This window comes from Leuresthes tenuis, unplaced genomic scaffold (genome assembly GCF_036924035.1).
Source record: "Leuresthes tenuis unplaced genomic scaffold, fLeuTen1.0.hap1 SCAF_21, whole genome shotgun sequence".
In the NCBI taxonomy this organism is placed as follows: domain Eukaryota; kingdom Metazoa; phylum Chordata; class Actinopteri; order Atheriniformes; family Atherinopsidae; genus Leuresthes; species Leuresthes tenuis.
The window spans coordinates 24094964-24113566 of NW_027325375.1; the positions used below are offsets into that span (position 1 = coordinate 24094964).

Consider the following 18603-nt stretch of genomic DNA (forward strand, 5'->3'; position numbering starts at 1 on the left):
CAGAAATCTTCTTTGGAATTTGTAGTTTTTGGAGAGAAGCTGAAATGTGGCCAGTAGAGGCGCTAGTTGCACTAAACGCACTGTCCACCCTTTAATGGAGGCGCAATGGAAAATATTCCACATGTGGCACGTGCGGTTTTATAGCCTCTTATAATATTCAGAGCACGTGTAAAGGTCCATTAAAGAAACTAAGCTGTGTCGTCATGCGCCGCGAACGGTGCAGCTCAAAGCGAACCCAGGCACGGTGAGAATCCTGCGCGAACCAGGCGGATTTTAGGACCCATGGATTCGGTCCTTGTCGAATAATAAAAGTTGTAGGGATCCGTGAGCCTGTCGACGTACGACAAAGCAGTCGGAGTGTGTTAAAGTGTTTGTGTGCAGCCTTCCTGCTGCTGTGGGCACATTGCGGTGACAGCGTCAGGGCTGGGTGTGCGTCCACTCCGTGGCTTCACAAATACACTGTGAAGGGGAGTGTGCGCTGCTCTGTCTGTGCTTTCCGGAAGAGAGGGTGTGAAACATGGGACATATATCAGGTCAGCAGCTGATCCTGCCACACACCTAGCTCAGGAGCCTGTGTGCCAGTCTGTCTGCTACACGGCACTGCTGCTGAACAATCGGCTGTGGACAGAGTAAAAGCAGGCACGCATCGCGCATCCAGACGGGACATCCCTCCGGGGCACGCTCCAGAGCTCGTTTGGGTAAGTTGAACTTTTACGATCATCTAATTTATGTTGCATTTATTGTTCTGGGCTTTTCGTGTTTGTGGGAGTAAAGTGTGCCCTTGTGCAATGCAGATGGATCTTATCGCACGTGCTTGCTTGAGCGTGTTTTATTGATGTTTTAGTGAATCGCTCGCTGGCGGGTACAGAAGGAGATTGGATGCTCTGCAGTTTGTTGCGCTTGATTGTAACCACTCCGCACTGTGTAGCCGGAGGTTGCATGCTGAGCAACCGATCTGTGTCATGCACCTGGTATTAGATGATACTGCCTCGTCTCCATCATAGGACATATTTTAGAGAATTGAACTGATGTATTTGCGAATTCCTGATAATTTGCGGCCCTTTTCTGGATTATTGTCCAGACTGCAGTGTGGTCACACACTGCTGTCAGGTTTGAAAACAGCTTTCCTCATTCTGACCTAAGAGGCTGTGAGCATATGCTGGGTGTAAATGAAGACGCTTGGCAAAACGCTGGGCTGAAATGATTTACTGATTGAACCTATAATTAAAATATTCTGGAGCCTCTGGACAGTAATTGGTGTGCAGTTGCTGTGATAAGAGCTGTGCTGAGAACTGATCCCATGCAGCTCAAAGGCTGTCACTATTTAAAAACCACAAAACAAAAGCATTTATTTCTGCATGGCTTTTTTATTGCTCTGTCCTCTTAAGACAAGACAAGACTTCATAGCTATCTGAAGTGGTGTGGTTTGAGGCAGTTGACAGGTTATTGAATGACTTAATCGTAAGGCATGGGGCTGTATTCTTCCATTTTCTTTTCTTTTTCAAGTCGCACGAATGATGACTTCCAAATAAAATGACAGAAATGTCTGTTCTTCACCTCAGACCAGCCAAACCAGCAGAGTGTGGCACATTTCTATCTGATGTTAGCAGAATGATGATTTAAAAGCCCTTAGGTTAGTGTGTAAAATGAGTTCAGCCGATTTGCCCAGAAGCGGTGTCGCAACAGTGACAACATTTATGAGTGTTGTTGCTGGGCTGCTCGACTTCCCTCTTTTAGGCTGGTTTGATGTTTTGCATGCAGCTTTATGGCCATTAAATGCCAGAAATGGAGGTAAGAGACGTGGCACAGCATGGTTTGTGTGAGGACTAGCAGGAAGATTAAATGTTTCTCCAATCTGCACAAACCAGCAGCAAGTGTCTGGCTTGCAATTTGTCCTTCTGAGGACAATTCCTGAGAATTGCTGCACAACAGTGGTTTGGCCATTTCTGTGCAAAGAGAACGAGAAATTGACAGACACGGAAGCTACGCTGCCAGAACTTGCTTATGTGGTATTAGTTTTCTTCTTATTTTTATTTTTTGCTGAATGTGCTGATGGTTGTGACCCTGCTGTGAATGTGGCCTTGTATAACCATTACAGAGCTACAGCCCTTCTGCTACAAATGAGAACATGTCAATAGCTCGCAGGTCCGTCAGCTCCTCTGGGAAATCACTTGCACAAGTGTCACGGAGAAAGAAATTGGAACTGCACGTTTTGTGTGTGTGTGTGTGTAGGTGTTTCCCATGTGCATAATGCAATTACTTGATTGGCTGTTTTTTCTTCTTATTTTTAATAGATGTCCCAAAAACTTTTACATGCAGGCCTGATGAATGTTTGTTTGTATCATGTCAGTCATAGCTAAATAAAAATGGACTGTACTTATATTAGACCTTTCTAGTCTAGTTGACCATTCAGCCATGTTCAGCCATTTACACACACACACACACATATAAAACACATCAACCTAACTTTCCCTGTGCTGGCTGGTGAACACTGTAGCTTTATCCTGCAGCGTTATTTGTTGCAATCATTTTCATTTTTGGTCATCATATCAACTGACTGATCATGACTTCTCTGCAGAGCTACATGCAATTATCATAGATTGCCTTTCTTTGATATAATCAAACTAAAAGACTCTGTTTGATGTGTAATAGCTTGATGCAGAAGAGATCATCACTGGGAGGTATGAACTTCAAGCATCTTTGTGTTTGAGAATGAAGCTATCCCCTAAGATGGATTTACAGGTGTTCAACTTGAACCGGGATGACAATGACAGTCTGTAACTGACCTTGTCCTGACACTGTGAGGCATTAGTGGGATTTTAGGCTTTGATAATCAAAAGAAGCCTATTTCTAGAGCAGAAGGCTCAGTTTCACACACCTTTTTTACCCTATACATCAACCTTGAAGACCTATTTTAAATGATGAGTTTAAAAGAGAGCACAAACAATATGGTAGAGAGCCTGTAACGGAACAACCGAAGCCTGCATTCTCGTCTGGAGACTCGAGTAGTGCAGTTCTGGTTTCAAAGGTAAAGAAAACTACTTGAAGTCTCGGAGGAGGGAGAAAAAAAATTGCAGTTCTTATTACTGTTTAAGTTATGTCAGCGGTGGCCTCTTCTATGGAATCAGCCTTTAGCTCCTGGAAGCTCACCTGGCATGTCTGCAGAATTCCAATGTAATGAGCTGCGGGGCAGACCGACATAACAAGTTAACAAAATAACAGGGAAGCTCTACATCATGACAAGGAGATGTAAAATTTATTTCCTTGTGTGCTGTTCTGTTTTATGCATTGTTTCACTTACCCATTGAAGCATTTCCCTTGTCTGTTAATAATTAAAGAAGCACTGATGCATTAGTAACTTGAATTGAATTGCACCATATTTAAAAAAAAAAAAATAAATCAAACAAACAACATTTTTGTTATAGAATTACATTCACCAAGTTTAGTAACCATACTATTCACTCTGTTAAAGCCTTTAAGGCCTGTAAGGCCCTTGGGCTTTTCAGTCCCAAGGAAAGTAAACCAGATGTCATTGTGATGTCACCAGCAACTGAAAAGGATTTTTTCAGTTGATTAATTTACAGAATAATGTCTTATTATTATTGTGGTGTCTTACTACAAAAACCTGCCAATTTGAATGAATAAACTCAACATAGCCAGTTAAAAGTATTCCTGAAGACTTGTCAAGGAGGCTGGTTTTGATTGTCTTCTTCCTTAAAGTTTAAGTTGAATACAGCCCATACCACCAACATCACGACAGTTTACGGCCACACAGTTTATTCACTCCAAACCTGTTAATGAAAATAAACCTCATGCAAATTTATGACTTTACATTTTTTTTCAAAAGTTTTTGCTCTGAATTAGCTTTGCCACCAGATAGACAAACTCCAGCTAGTGTTTAGTTATTTATCCCACTTCATATTGTATTAATGGCAGACGTTAGGCCTCGTCGATCTTCTCTTTATCAGCTAATCTAGTTGCCTTTTTACAGTTACTATGGCAACTTCCTTTTCTCTTTACTCAATCATCTTTAATGGTATGCTATTCTTATACTAACACAACATGTAGGCGCATATTAAAGAAATTTCAATACTGTTTTATGACCTGATAGGCGTTCATGGTCGTGCATTTCTCTCTAAAGACGCAGCCTTCTGCTTGTATTTTCCTAATTTTGTCGTAGTTTACTGTTTTGGGGGTGTTTTTGGGCTGCATCAGCCGATGACAACAAGCAGATGTGAGGACTATAAAAACATTGGTCAGCTGTGGTCACACGCATATGAATCATGTTGATGAATGTTGCTACTTCGAATTATTTTGTCCTCGATAACCATGTGTAAATCTGATTAGGTGACAGCACAACACTGGATCATTGTTGATGAAAGGAATGGAAATAACGTAATTCTACACTTTCTTGCATGAGCAACATTCAAAGAAATGCAGCCTGTAAAGCTGTCTTGTGATTCTTCCAACAATCATATTTTATCATTTCTCCCATAAGACATCGTGAAAAACCCTCATTATAAACGTAAGAATTGTTCTGGTTTCACTCCATTTAAAAAAAGAAAAGATATTTAAAAAAAAAACATGTTTCCCATTAGCATTATGGAAAATATTGCATTATATGTACTTTGGTCCATAGCCTTGTAATGGACTGAATAAATCAGGAAATCGGGTTTTGACTACCCTTTTTCTCCAGCCATCCAGGGATGGTGATGTCATTCAGTCTGCCATATTGGTCCAAACAGAAATATCTCAGAAAGCACCGGATAGATTGACATGTTATAGTTATGGCTGCATAAGCATGAGTAAGTACTCAGAAATCAGGTCACTCTTGCTGCCCAGTGTTATAATCCACATCTGCAAAAACCTGCTGCTCCAAATGAAATCAGTCATTCAGAGTCACTCATCTCTGTCTGCCACTAGCTTCTCATGTATCCACAGAACAGCACCACTGAAGCCAGAACATTTGCCATCTCGAGACTACATATTTATACATTAGCTAAGATGTTAGCAAATGTTGGCTTGGTGTGTTGTAGTTTCAAAGACTTTGAAACAACTGTCTGTGTAAAGACTCCATATCTACTAAACTTTTATTTACACTGTCTTAACAGCATCCCAGGGTTTAATAGACCAATGTTAACTCTCAAACATGCTCAAGGGTGAACATAGTTGAGAATATTGGAGAATGTACCTGCTTTACCTGAACGCATTTGCATTGAGCTGACTTTACGCATTTATTGATTTCATATCAATTCTAAATTGGCGAAGTCCATCCATTCATTTTCTATGCCCCTTTAATCCAACTCAGGGTTGCAGCTGTCATTGGGCAAGAGGCAGGGTTTCCTGCATGGTTTGCCAGTCCATCACAGACCCACAACCATCCATGCTCACACTCACTCCAAGGGTCAATTTATTAACCTGACGTGTGTGTTTTTGGGATGTAGCCAGAATAGAGAGAACCCACTCATACACTGGGAGAACATACAAACTCCATACAGCTGGGATTTGAACCAGGAACCAAGTTGCTGTGAGGCGACGATGCTAATCACCCCACCACTGTGTCTTGACTTGTACTGCATGTCTTTCTCACACCGACTCTTTTCTCAGCAAAAGAGATACACTCACAGAAGGACCGAGACAATGTGCAACCCATAAATTTAGTTTATATGGACACAAATTACGCCTTCTCATTGGTAGCACATGTCATAGTGACTCATATCTTTTGATGATGCATGGTACAATTCAGAAAAAAATCCTCCCTCAAAACAGCATGTGACAAATTAGTATTATGAGCTGACAAACATGTGCTTATGAATGAGGATGTTGTTAAATGTTAGAAATACTCTGACTGGCCAAAATATTCACTCAAACCTGTCAAATGAATCAACTAGATGGCCCCAAAGGAGGGAATCTCCTGCAACTTTGAGTGGCATTAGTTGAAATTGGCATGTAAAGAAATGCAGGTAAAGTCACAGGGAAGTGGGCATCCTGCTGTGACTGAATATTACCTTTCACAACTGTACCTTTTGGATCACAAGCAAAATAAGAATTTTAAATGTCAACCACACTAAAAGAAACATCAAGTACAACAAGAAGTATCAGGTAGAAGTTTTTTTTGGGGGTGTTTGTAGAGAGCGAATAAATGAATACATTTACAGCTCCTCATTAGTTAATTCTGTGCAAGGCACACAACCTGACCAGCACAAATGGCAGGGACCTCCTATCCCTCAGCTAACCCCAGCCAAGTGCTAGACTGCACTCCACCCCATTTGCACCTCTCCCCTTTTCTCATTAGCCCATGAATGGGAGGCACCAGCATGCATGAGATGCCCACAGGGAGCCAGCCAGCACCTGGTAATTTCATCAGAACCTGTTTAATAAGGACCCCGTGTCTGAACTATAAGATGGTAAAAGTGTGTTTGAATTTTCTTCTGAAAAATCCATTTAAATCCTTTTTCAATGCTACATTACGTTTGGCATCGTCATTTTTGTAAAAGATGTTGTTTTTTTCAGTCTCTTAAACACAACAATCAGCTCTCGAATGTCTTTGAATTGTTTTTCTTTGCAAGTCTTGCCGAACCTGCTGTTGTTTACTCATGGCAGCTGAGCTAACCACAGTAAATGATGGCTAGTTGAGTTTCTGTCCATCCTCTCGAGGCTTGTCTGTGTGCCTTCAAAACTCTTCCTAAAACTCTGGCAACATCTGTTCCTCTGTGGCGACTTGTCACAATGTGCCCCTTTGGGTATATTAGAGAGCTACAGCCCAGCTTCCCTGCAGTTTAGCCCTTAGTTCCACACCTCAGCCTCATTTCTTTTCCTTCCAGAAAGGCCAACAATGTGCAGAAAAGTAAGGACTTAAGCTTGCACACAATTAAAAATAGTATATGCATATTTCTTTGATTTTAAAGCAAATGCCCACACACTAACAGATGCATTTGCCAAGCAACCTACATGCAACAGTTATGTGATACATACAGGAGTAATGAGATATGCATTAACAGATGGTTACTCTCTTTGTTTACATCTTATTCCAGCGATACATGGGTGGACTTGTGGACTAGCTTTGCGGTGCACAGAACACAGGGTGTCTGTTACACTCTTCTCTATATATTTAGAAAAAAAAAAAGATTATTTTCCATGACCATCCAATTAAGACTTCGCAGAGATGGAATTATCCGGGATTTATAAACAGTACATTTATTCTGAAAATGCAGACTACAATTTTGAAAGGGCTATATTGCATCTGTTATATTTATTCAAATTCAGTATTTCATTCTTTGGTTTTGATCATGGTTCGTAATCCAAGCTGTGTGGCCCAGAGGGAGGCACTGCTGGTCTGTTTGTCACTTCAACACTTTGGCATAATCTGAAAAATATGGATTCTCCTTTAAATTCATTGCCACCTGTGGATAAAAAAAACAACTAATGACTCACCAGGAACTTATGGTTTGGAGTGGAAAAAGCTAAACAACTAGGGGATGGATTGAAAATTGGTTGAGACGTTCATCACCCTCTTGGGATGAATTGTAATAACATTGCTGATCCCTTTTTCTTCTTGCCCCCATAACATTCAGCCCTGATTTAATCTATTCCAGCAGATTAAACAGATGACTGTTTTCAATACTGTTTAAAACAGGAAATCGCAAATGAATACTGAAGTTTTCAAAGTGCCTGCCTCCTGATGATGTGGGTTGCTGAGTGCTGCGCATGAACGCATGAAAATGGGCACCTTCATGAGCTCTACTCATATTTTCTGTTAATTTTGAACCGAATGAGGTTTTTTTTTTTAAACTGGTGAATGTGAATTGAAAAGAGAACTATGAAGGAGTGACATGACCGTTTAAGCTTAAGCTAAATCTGAAGGATTTAGTAAAAGACTTTGCACAGCAGAAAGTCAGAAGAGAACAACTGAAATGTAAGTTGATTGTTTGTTTTGGCCTTGATACAGACAGTTTCCTGTGCACCTGCCACCATGTATGATTTTTATCTGCTGTCATGCTCCCACACCAGAGTTTGTCATATATAGTTACTGGTCTGTTTTTTTTTTTTTTTTTTTTTTTTTTAGGAGAATGGCATTTTGTTTTCGCCGGATGTTTTGATGTTGCACCCCCCCCCCCCCCCCCCCCCCCCCCTTGTTGCTGAAGTTACTCTGTGTTTGTGGAATGTTGAATGTGAAGCCTCTATAACTGAGTCTCTGCTAGCTTTCATCGGTGTGTGAAAATGATCACATAAAGTAAGCTATGCACTATGTGACTTTTTTCATCACAGTTTGATTTTGAATATTTGGAGGGTTAATAATTAAACTGATAAAATAAAAGATGTGGCTACATGTGTTCAGGTAGCCATGATGCCCATATTCCAGTTCTTCAAAGCACTCACCAGCAGTATGTACGAGATGAGGCCGATAATTAAGAGAAACTCATTAAAAAGTGAGAAATGAACCTGGACTGGTTAATTCTGGGACTGTGAACTTGGCTCAAAATTTCAAATATGAGCTTAACTTTGAACTTGTTTAAGTGAAGTGTGAACTTGTACAACACCGGTCCTACAGTGGTGTTGTAGGCTTTGGCAGATCATCTGCTATCGCATAGCAGTGTAACAGTTGCAGGGAGAGGAATCGGCTGTCATGGCTCCAAAGACATGCTTATGACTTCAATGAGTTCAGGTGAAGCAAAGGAGCATAAGCCTCTGCTCAAAGTTGCCCTTTCTTCAGCTTATCTATATCACTGGCTTTACTGTTTCAGCTTACTCGTTCTTGCTATAGCTCAGTAAAATTGTTCTTCTGTGTGGATGAGCCTGTTGTCTTTTTGATGAAATTCTGGAGGAGTGAAAAACAGAATCTGACCCTGACACTCTTGTTCTCCTTTTGAGAAAGCGGCCTTTTTAGTGAGCAAACCTTTCCTCAAATCCATTCCAGTTCTGCAGATCGCTCAACCTTGGCCTCCCTGGGCGCATGCATCAAAATTTCTCTTTGTATCTTTCACCATGGTGGAGAGAAGGAGAGATTCTTTAATGTTTCAGCAATCGTTGCTAGCAGAGGGAGATATGGAGCCTTGCAGCTCAGTGGGCTGATATTCTTGTATTTTATGAGAGATGGCATTTGTGCCTTAGAGCGAAAATAACTGGCATGTCAGGGCTGAGAATATTCTGGGAACATTAGTCAATAACCTTCTTAAGTGGAAAAAAATGAATGTTGTGTACTAGATTGTTATTCCCTGGAACACATGACGGTTATTGTTGTGGCTCTTAAAATAATTATGCAGCAATAACGAATGAAGAAGGCACGTGTTTAGACATGATGGCTGAACCTAAGTGACTGGGGAATTGGATACCAAAAAATATTTCTTAATTTTGTCATTTTTATCCTTTTTTTTTTTCAGATTCTCAGTTAACTGATCAGTGGTGTTGTGTGACAGTGGTAGGTTCTCAGATTTCAACAAGGAAGATTTGAGTAGTTAGATTCTTCTGAGTAAGATTGGAGGTCTAATATGGAAAAAGCACCAAGTTGTTGTTTTTTTTTTTAAATAAAACACACTCACTGATTACATCAATATAACCAGTGGAAATAGACTAGAAGTCAGATGTTTTTAAGCGTGGAAACAAAAGATTTGACAGCAGGAAGTCGGTGTGTTTCTACAGATCAGGGGTGGAAATCAATAGCTGGAGTTTTCGGATGAGGATGAGTGACCAAGTTATTGGATATTCATAATGATGAAAGTCACTAACCAGCTACCTTTAACACACCTACAGAAACCTCCATGCCACCTTTACTGTTATGTTAAACACAACATAAACATACTGAATCCAGCGTTGGAACAGAGCATGTTCTGTAAAATAAAGCGTTGCTCAGAATGTCTGCTTTTCCCTCTTGATTTCTGCATTTATGTCACTTGGAATACATTTTATTGACTTGTAACTTTTCAAACACACAACTCCGCAAAATATCACGTAAAAACTTTGGAAAAAAAACTTGAAACTTGCATATTTGAATAAATCTGAAATATTTTAAAATAAAGGAATTTGTTGGAGTCCTTCCCCAGAGAAAGTAATTTAAACTGCATTTCCTGAATTTCAACCGCATCTAATGGTTAGATCATATCTGACCAACAAGGTAGCATTCAGTAGTCTAACTGACAAAAGTAGCCAACATTAACGAATAGATTTAGTGTTTTTGTGACAGTAAACATGTTTACAGCAGAGGAAAAGGAATGATTGTTAGTCCAACCAAAACTGCACCTAAAATGCATATAAACATGTTGGTCTGACTGAAATCGTGTAAAAACTAGCTTCTAAAAACTGGACTAACACGCCCAGGTAATGTTGTTTGGGATCAAATCACTCCTGTATGTATTTGCTGAAGATGAAATGGGCCTAGGTGCTCTGCACATGCTCCAAAGTTCCATCTTTTTTCACAATTTAGTGAAAACACGCAATTCTAAGTGTATATTAACATACAATAGAAATTCAAATTTTCAAATCATTGCTCTCCACTTTCGCGATACAATAGCAAAGGAAGCCTATCACCTTATCTATGGCACAGCTTTGAAACTCTAATCGTTGTCTGGTTCATCTTTGCCCAGCTTAGAGGCAAAAGCTAAAATCTGCTAAGCCTGTGGTCAAGACTGAAGAGCTTGACAAATGAGGCAAAGCTGGAATTAGAGTCGAATTTTGACCACACTGATTGGAAGGTTTTTCTCTTGCTGCTGTTACAGGCCAGGATTAACTCACTGCTACTATGACATTTTACATGAGCAGTTGTGAGGATGTTTATGCCAACTAAAACCTTTGTCTTATGTGATAACAATAAGCACAGGTTCATGGAAAAACACATACAGCTGTTTTTTTTACATTATTTAGATGAGTCATCAAAGGACGACTGGGATAAACATTCCTTTTACTGTGATAGCAGCAGCTTGCTAATGGCAATGCTTCCATAGTCATTTGTCTGTGACCTTTCCTAAGATAAAGGACAACCACATGTTTTTAGGTTCATTTAGTTTTTTTAACAGACCTGCTCTAAAGAGATGGGAGTTTAAAAAAAAAAAGTCTTACAACTGTGAAGAGTGTAGTTTCATTTGCAGTGATGATTCTCTGAAACACCTTTCAGGATGGAGCACACCAGCAGCATATTAATTATTACATGTGACTAACATCAAGGGCCTAACCAGATCACTGGAGTAACTGGTTATAACTGGCCATAACAAAGGGTAATTATTAAGCTAATTGTGTTCATTAGATCATTATCCACAGTTCGAAAAGGCCAATATTACCATGGTGCCATTTTGAATACCCATACTGTAATCTTCACCTGTAGGACTTCGCACAGACGCACAGACAGTTGGATTACATTAGCATAAACACCATTCTTATTCAAGATGCACTAAGGGTAAAACATCTTTGCCTATGTGAGAAGAATATTTCTGTTCAGCTAGTGCATAGTGAACCACTATAAATTCCTGTTCCAGAAGGCAGAAGTGTTTCAAAAACTAGAGTGTAGTGGAAGCTGGATTTGTTTACTGGCTGCAAGTCACAGCTTTCTGGGCACTTCATCAAGTAGATGACAGTAAGATGCAGTCAGCACCATCCTCTGTGCATCAGGACTGATCAAACAGCCTACAGGTTTCTACCACCGATGAGAAGCGATTAAGATCAATAGGGTATTCTTTCTCTCTGAAGGATTTAGAGTGTCAGTCCCACGAGAAAAGATGGATGGCTTCTCATTTTGCACAGCTACAGATTAACCCTCTGTGGGTTCATATCATCGCAGGTTTTAAGCATCGTGATGTTGCAAGTTCTGGAGGAGAATTTCCAGGGTTAATGAGAGATGGCGTGTATTGTGTCTCTATGTACCAACTGCTTCTAAAAATAAATTATCAACTCAGAGTCTTATCAGTTAGCCACTGGCCAGCCCCAGCAGTATCACATGGAGAGAGGGTGGAGTCTCAAGGTATACCCTACATAAAATATGTAGTGAGTAAGTCTCATGAAGCACACATCTGCAGACTGATTTTTATCTGTCAGGGTGGGTGTGGAGGTGGTGTGGAGGGGGAATTTATGATAAAAGACTGGTCCGTCCTTGTCAGAAGGACCCTTGTCAGGTGACATTTCTTGGATTCCAGCAAGGTCAGCCATGCTGGACATTGTCACAGTGAGCAGAGGAGGAATAATTGGCTCATCCAACTTGCCAGTTTGCACTCCTACATCCTGTGTAATCCTGGGCTTATTATTGTGTGAGGCAGCCAAGCTCAGAGAGGGTGGCCCTGGATTTATTTGGGATTGTCCAAGAGTATATTTCTGTCCAGTCAGATTGATCACTGCTCGTGGACTGTGTCCAGCATCTAGCCTGGGGAGGGCTGCCTGCTTCTGCTATCACATCACACTGATTGGCTGCACAAGGATGTATTTAACATGTTTATAGCTACAGCTAGCTGTGCCTCATACAGTTGTCTGCTAATCCTGAGGATTGAATTAAAGAGTTCCAGGGATTAGTCTGTGACCGATAAACACAGTGGAAAGTGTTTTCTAAAGGAAAGTATTTCAATTATGTTTTCATTCCCAGTGGTTGTTGGTTTTCACATGTTCACAGTATGCTGTCTTGTATGCATAGTGTATATTTGTTTACTCAAAATAACAGTAACAGCAGTGGAAATGCTGGGCAAACAGATGTGAAGCCGGAACAAAAAGTCACTTAACTTCAGGTTACACTGACCTTACCCTAACCCTAACAAAAAAATGTCACAGAAACCCAAACCCAGTCCTTCTTGATGTCTTTCAAATTGGTCTTAAAGCTTAAAAAAAATTTCAATTTACGATTACGGTTTCAACATAGGTGTGACCTGTCGACATCCAGACAATAATATTATCTCGCTGACACTAATCTTTTGAGACTCACTGACCAAATACGAAGATGCAGAGTCTCATGAAAGAGACCATGGTCCACATGTGAGGTCACATGGTCCTGCTCATCTCATGTAGCCAGGATAAATTAAATGAAACACTTTCACAATAGGTATTAAAGTCAGAAGTTTGAAATATGAGACATGGATAGCATTTGAAGAGCTTCAGGCTTAACTGGCTTACCTTGGCAAAACAGTACACCAGTTAGTGTATAGATGATAAAAGGAAACACAGAAGAGAAAGAAGCCGACACCTACAGTACAGCATAGTGGAGGCTCCATCATGCTGGGTAGCTGCTGGGGAGCTGCATTTTCTGCCTCTAATATTGCAAATATTAACAAATAAGACAGTCAGTCAGTAAAACACACTCCTCCTTCTTTCATCGTCTTTTTGATTTTTCTTTTTGATTTTTGCAAATGGGAAATTAGGGGGGAGTGTATGCAGACATTAATGGTTTAAAATGGGACTGGAATTCAGATTTGTGCTGTAGCATATAGTTTCAGGATGATTGATATTTATAAAAGAGAACCATATATGCAAACAGCTTTATGAATTTAGTAAGAATATGTATGCACTCTTCTGCCTTTGTGTATAAACACACTTTTAGTCCTGACACTACACACAGTTGAATGTGTCTGCCTTTATTTGCTCCCTGGATGAATTGTAATCTGTTTTAATAATTCCCCCTGACTTTTTATTTACTGCCACAATGGGGTCAGAATGAATAAAAATGAACTAGAGATGCCTTTCTGAATTGGTCTGCTTCCTACAACTGATGGTGTGATGTCCTGATTATCTGATTTTGTCATTCTGTACATGTTGCCTCTGAGAATAAGTTAGTTGTGACCTTAAATATATTCAGCAACATTCATTGATCTGAGAGTTTGTCTCAATTAAGATGTTGTTTACTCTGCTCCATATGAATGAGGCTCACTCAGTCAATGATGATGAGGCATAATTGTCATCAACTGTTAGGTAAAACAGGAGGGGCATAAGAAAAGCTGATCCCACTGTGCTTTTATGTTTATCGGGGGATTAAATGCATTCTCTTTCAGTGTTTGTGGTTGTGTGTGAGTGAGCAGGTATGTAAGTGTATGCACACGAAAGCTATTCTCTGGTCTTTTTAAATCATCCCTCAGCAGCCAGTGGATGCTCCTGCTGGGTTTTCCACCCTTCCTATTGCTATGTTTGATTTTCCTTTGCAGTTAATGTGACCTATACTTTTGTTTGAGTAAGATGAAAAGTGACAGGAGACGGTAATGGGAGGATGACCTGATCAACCTGTGGGGCCTGACGAGAATAGAGCTACAAGAAGGAAAAACCAAAGAGTTCTTATTTGATATTGAGAAGCATTTAGATTGATTTATTGGTTTCGGCCTGTGACCTTTTATTAAATATAGGTAAGGAGCAAGTGATAGTGGCGTCTGTAGTCAGAAAAACCCTGCAGTAACAATGTATCCACCCAACCAACTCTTTTATCATTATTGGATGTTGAGCACTGAATCCTTGTTAAACAGTGTGTTTGTGAACAATGAGTTGTCATAAATCGAGACAAAGATTGTAAGTTTTTGATGATCAGCAGTTTCAGCACAACTGCCTTAGGCCTGATGATTAGCTGTGACAGTAATATGCTTAAATGATCAAAGAGTTAAGCAGATTTTAATTGTACAAATGACCTTAATTGACCATAATGCCCTTTATCTGGACACCCGGTCATTTTGAAATTTGTCCTTTAATTAGCTTTAAATATTTTTTGATAATGTTAATACTGGAGATATGTTGTGCATATCCAATGTAGCACAGGGTTGTGTTGAAGCTTTCCATAGTGGTCCTTCCAGCCCTAATATTTATATTTCATTTAAACCGAGACAGTACCAGTGAACAACATGTAGGATCCAAAAGTGTGATGAATGCATGAGTCGAGTTGGACTGTAAATGTTTATAAGTCAGCTTTTTCTGGTGCAGGAAGGATCAAAGCTCACAAATCTAGCTCGTACTTTTGATACCAAGATAAGACAAGGCCTCCTGACTGTAATTGCTCTCAATGAGCTGACATTTACTTGGTTTTGAGTATGGTTATCTTATTGGCTGTGTACTGGGTCCTCTCTAAATGTATTAAATAAAAAACAGTAGGTTTGCTTGATAAAGAGAACATAGTAAGCCTTCCTGAAAGAACGTGGCTTGTCTTTATAAACAATTTTTTTTTCACTTGAACCAATGTGAGAATTCCGTCGTTGTTACAATGATAAACATATGGTTTCGGTTATATGAAACAGTCATGGTTAAAAGGCATCACTACAGGAGTCTCCCATGTTAATGGTCAAGGTTTTGTGGACCCATCCACCAACCTGTAGCTACTTCCTTCACCCTAGTTCTATGCTTGACTTCCTGACATGCACATTAATGGTGCTTTCCATTTGCCTCGGTAATTGGAACTCAGAGCTAGGAATGATCGCTTTTAAGACAACCAGTTAGATTACTCATTGACCATGCTAGCTAAGATTAGTAATGCAAGTTATGTGTTTTGCACATTTAAAACACCACAGGAATATATTCACAGACTGGGTTTGAACATTTTGTGACTGATTTAATGAGACACAGACTGACAGACATGCTAATAAACAGTTTATTTTTGCAGCTATCACCATTTTTTTTGCACAGGGTAGCCATGTTGGATTTTTTTAGGTAAGGGTTATTGAAGGTTCTATCTCTTTACGAGTCAGAAATCCAACTTCTGGTGACGTTCTAGTTGATTTTTCCTAATAGGGATCTCTGAAATTCCCACTTCTGAGTTCAAATAGAGTGCACCTATCAACTATCAATGGCCACGAACATATAAATGAGAATAAGTATGAAACGACACTACGGTGTTACTTTGGCAGTTTCACTATCTTTTCCAACCATCATCGGGAGTACTGCTTCTCTTAATGATTATTTTCAATATCTTTTAAATTACATATCAATCTTTGTTTATGTCCGGAGACAGACCCCTCTGGTAGTCTTATTTATCTATTACAGGCGCAAAAGAAGTCAACTAAACATTGGATTTCAACATGAGAGATTGGTGCTTTTTTCTATATTCCAGGTTGTTTAAAAAAAACACTGTTTCTGTAATTCTTTATTCTCCAAGCTTGAAGACAAAAGTCTCCCAACATTAACAACTCTGTGTGGGCCAAATTAAGTTCCCGAAATCTTTACGAGAACTTAGTTTAAGCCGAGCCATGTTCTTTCCTTCCATCTAACTCACTTGTGTGCCCAAATGTACAAGAACAAATGTTTTTTTTTCCAACAATGATTCATCTGCTCTATGAATCATGAGATTACAGTTAAAAATAAGAATAGAACATTTTTTCTCCTGCGACATTTCTAAAGTATGACATCTTTACATCGTCAAATCCTGCCAATTTCCATTTATATCATAGAAGACAAAGAAAAGCAAAATTTTAAAAAGATTTCACCCAGCAAATGTTCATATATTCACCCAGGTGAGTTATCACTAAATCAATCATATTTAGACCTGGATCAGTGACCTCTGAAGGATATCATCTTAGGTTTATGAATGCTCGTCTATGCAGGTTTCTTGATGTCTATTTGATATCAAGGACGTTGATATCTTCCTGTACGGCACTGTGGTTGCCTTCAAACACTGTACTGTGTCTGATCTGAAACACCGCAGGCATGTGGCCACAGTGTGCACTATTCATCAATACAGTGTTCCACATCAGAAGTTCACAGCTTAGCAGTAACACCATTTGATCTTTTGCCTTACATCTTACAACACAGAAAACCCTGTCTTTGCAACATTTTTTTCTGTTTTTATGGAAAAAACAAAAACAAAAAACAATTTTAAAATAATTTTAATGCCAGCAGCGTAGATTTTCTACGTAACTTGTTGTTAGTCAAAGAACAAAGACGTGTTGAGTAAGGTGCTGACACTGAGTATGAAAGAACGGTAAAAGAAAGTCAGTGCTGCCTAAAAGATGAACACGCTTTCAGCACACAGCCCACTGCTCTCAACATCTCCTTAAATTCTTCGGCTAAACAGCTATACGCTGTATTTTTCAGATAAAACAGCAGGTCTAGCTGGTCAGACATTTGATTTGGATAAAGCAGGTAGCATTCAGCCTTCAGCTGCACATGTACCAATCCTGCTTTTTGCACTTTGTCAAGACACTCAGAGGAAGTCATTCAAAACATAAAAAACAAGTAGAACTGTTCTATATGAAGAGCCAGATGACGAGAAATTCTTTGAATAAAGGATTTGATTTTGATTTCAGCCTTGGATATATCTCTGTGCTGATGGGACACAGTCAAATGATGGGGGGACTAAATGAGGGCAGGTTAGGGGTGTGGTGGTTTACTAATGGAAACAAAATGGATTAATTTGTTCATCAATCCTATAGCCCATCCTCCCCTCTTACTGTAATTGTCTCTGCTGAAGCTTCTTTTCATGGAATCGCAGCTGAAAGACAGCATTGAAATAACTCAATATTCCAAATTGAGTATTCTCAATTGTTTCCCTGTGTTTGTTGTCAGCAATTATATGAGCTTGAAATATTTAAATGTGCCTTTTCCTAAGTGCAGTTTCTTGTTGATGGACTGGTTGCCACTAAGACATGGAGCCAGTGGTAGAAAGAAAGTGGCTGTAAAATTTTGCAAACCAATGAGACCCTTTAAAGTCACGATTTCATCTTACAGCTGAGCTTAGTTATTTCACATTTTAATGAATTTGCCTTCCTGATTTTTAATGTGCAGTGAATTAAAGGAGACTGAAGGGTATTGATCTATTATTGCAGAAAGTTAATGACTCCACAATCCTGCAATAAAAGCGATTTCACTTTCAAGTGCATAAACGTTTTCTCAGGTGGATGAATCTGAATATTAAAGAAAGCAAAATTGCAGACATTGCTGTGGAAAAATATTTCCATAAAGACAGTCTCATTTCAGATGTACAAGCCCATGTTGGCTACCTTAGAGAATGCTACATGCAGTTTGGCAACAGAAGAAATGAAAGGAAATTGTTTGATAGTTAGAAAATGTATAAAGCAACAAATATGACTGGTAGCCGGGAGGTATATATAATCCCTCCAGCATGTTCTGGGTCTGCCTCGGGGCCTCCTCCCAGTTGGACACGCTCCTTGAGGCATCCATGCCCGAAACACCTCAGCTGACTCCTGTCAATGCGGGGAAGCAGCAGCTCTACTCCAAGCTCACCATGGATGGTTTAGCTCCTCACTCTACAAGGCTGAGCCCAGCCATCCTCTGAAGTAAACTCATTTCACCGGTCACTTCCTGGACCATGTGATCAAAGGTGCGGGTTGGCACGAAGTTGGACCAGTAAATTGAAAAGTTTGCCTTTCAAGTCAGCTCCCTCTTCACAACAACAGATCGCTGCAGCGCCTTTGTTACAGCTGACAGAACCCCAGTTGTTCTCTCCATCTCTTGTGAACAAGGTTTCGAGATACTTGAACTCCCCTGCTTGGGGAAGACACTTATATCTGACCCGGAGGTAGCACTCCACTCCTTTCTGATTGAGAATCATGGCCTTTGATTTGGAGGGGCTGACTTTCATGCTGGCCACTTCACACTCATCTGGTTTAAGGTTTAAGGAAGCCAACAGAACTACATCGTCCACAAAAAGCAGGGATGCATCCCTGAGGCTCCCAAACCAGAGACCCTCCTCTCCCCATCTACTACTTAAGATCT

General features: G+C 39.9%; 1 protein-coding gene across 3 annotated transcripts in view; it reads left to right on the forward strand.

Moving 5' to 3' along the window:
* Positions 1–244: 244 nt before the first annotated feature.
* camkk1a (calcium/calmodulin-dependent protein kinase kinase 1, alpha a) overlaps positions 245–18603 on the forward strand; it is a 56044-nt gene continuing 37685 nt past the window's right edge. For 2 of the 3 annotated variants that reach the window (XM_072375403.1, XM_072375404.1), the window contains exon 1: positions 246–698. The gene's annotated coding sequence lies outside the window, so the exon portion shown is untranslated. Of the gene's footprint in view, positions 699–18603 lie in introns of all 3 variants that reach the window. The other variant, XM_072375402.1, reaches the window with a different exon arrangement.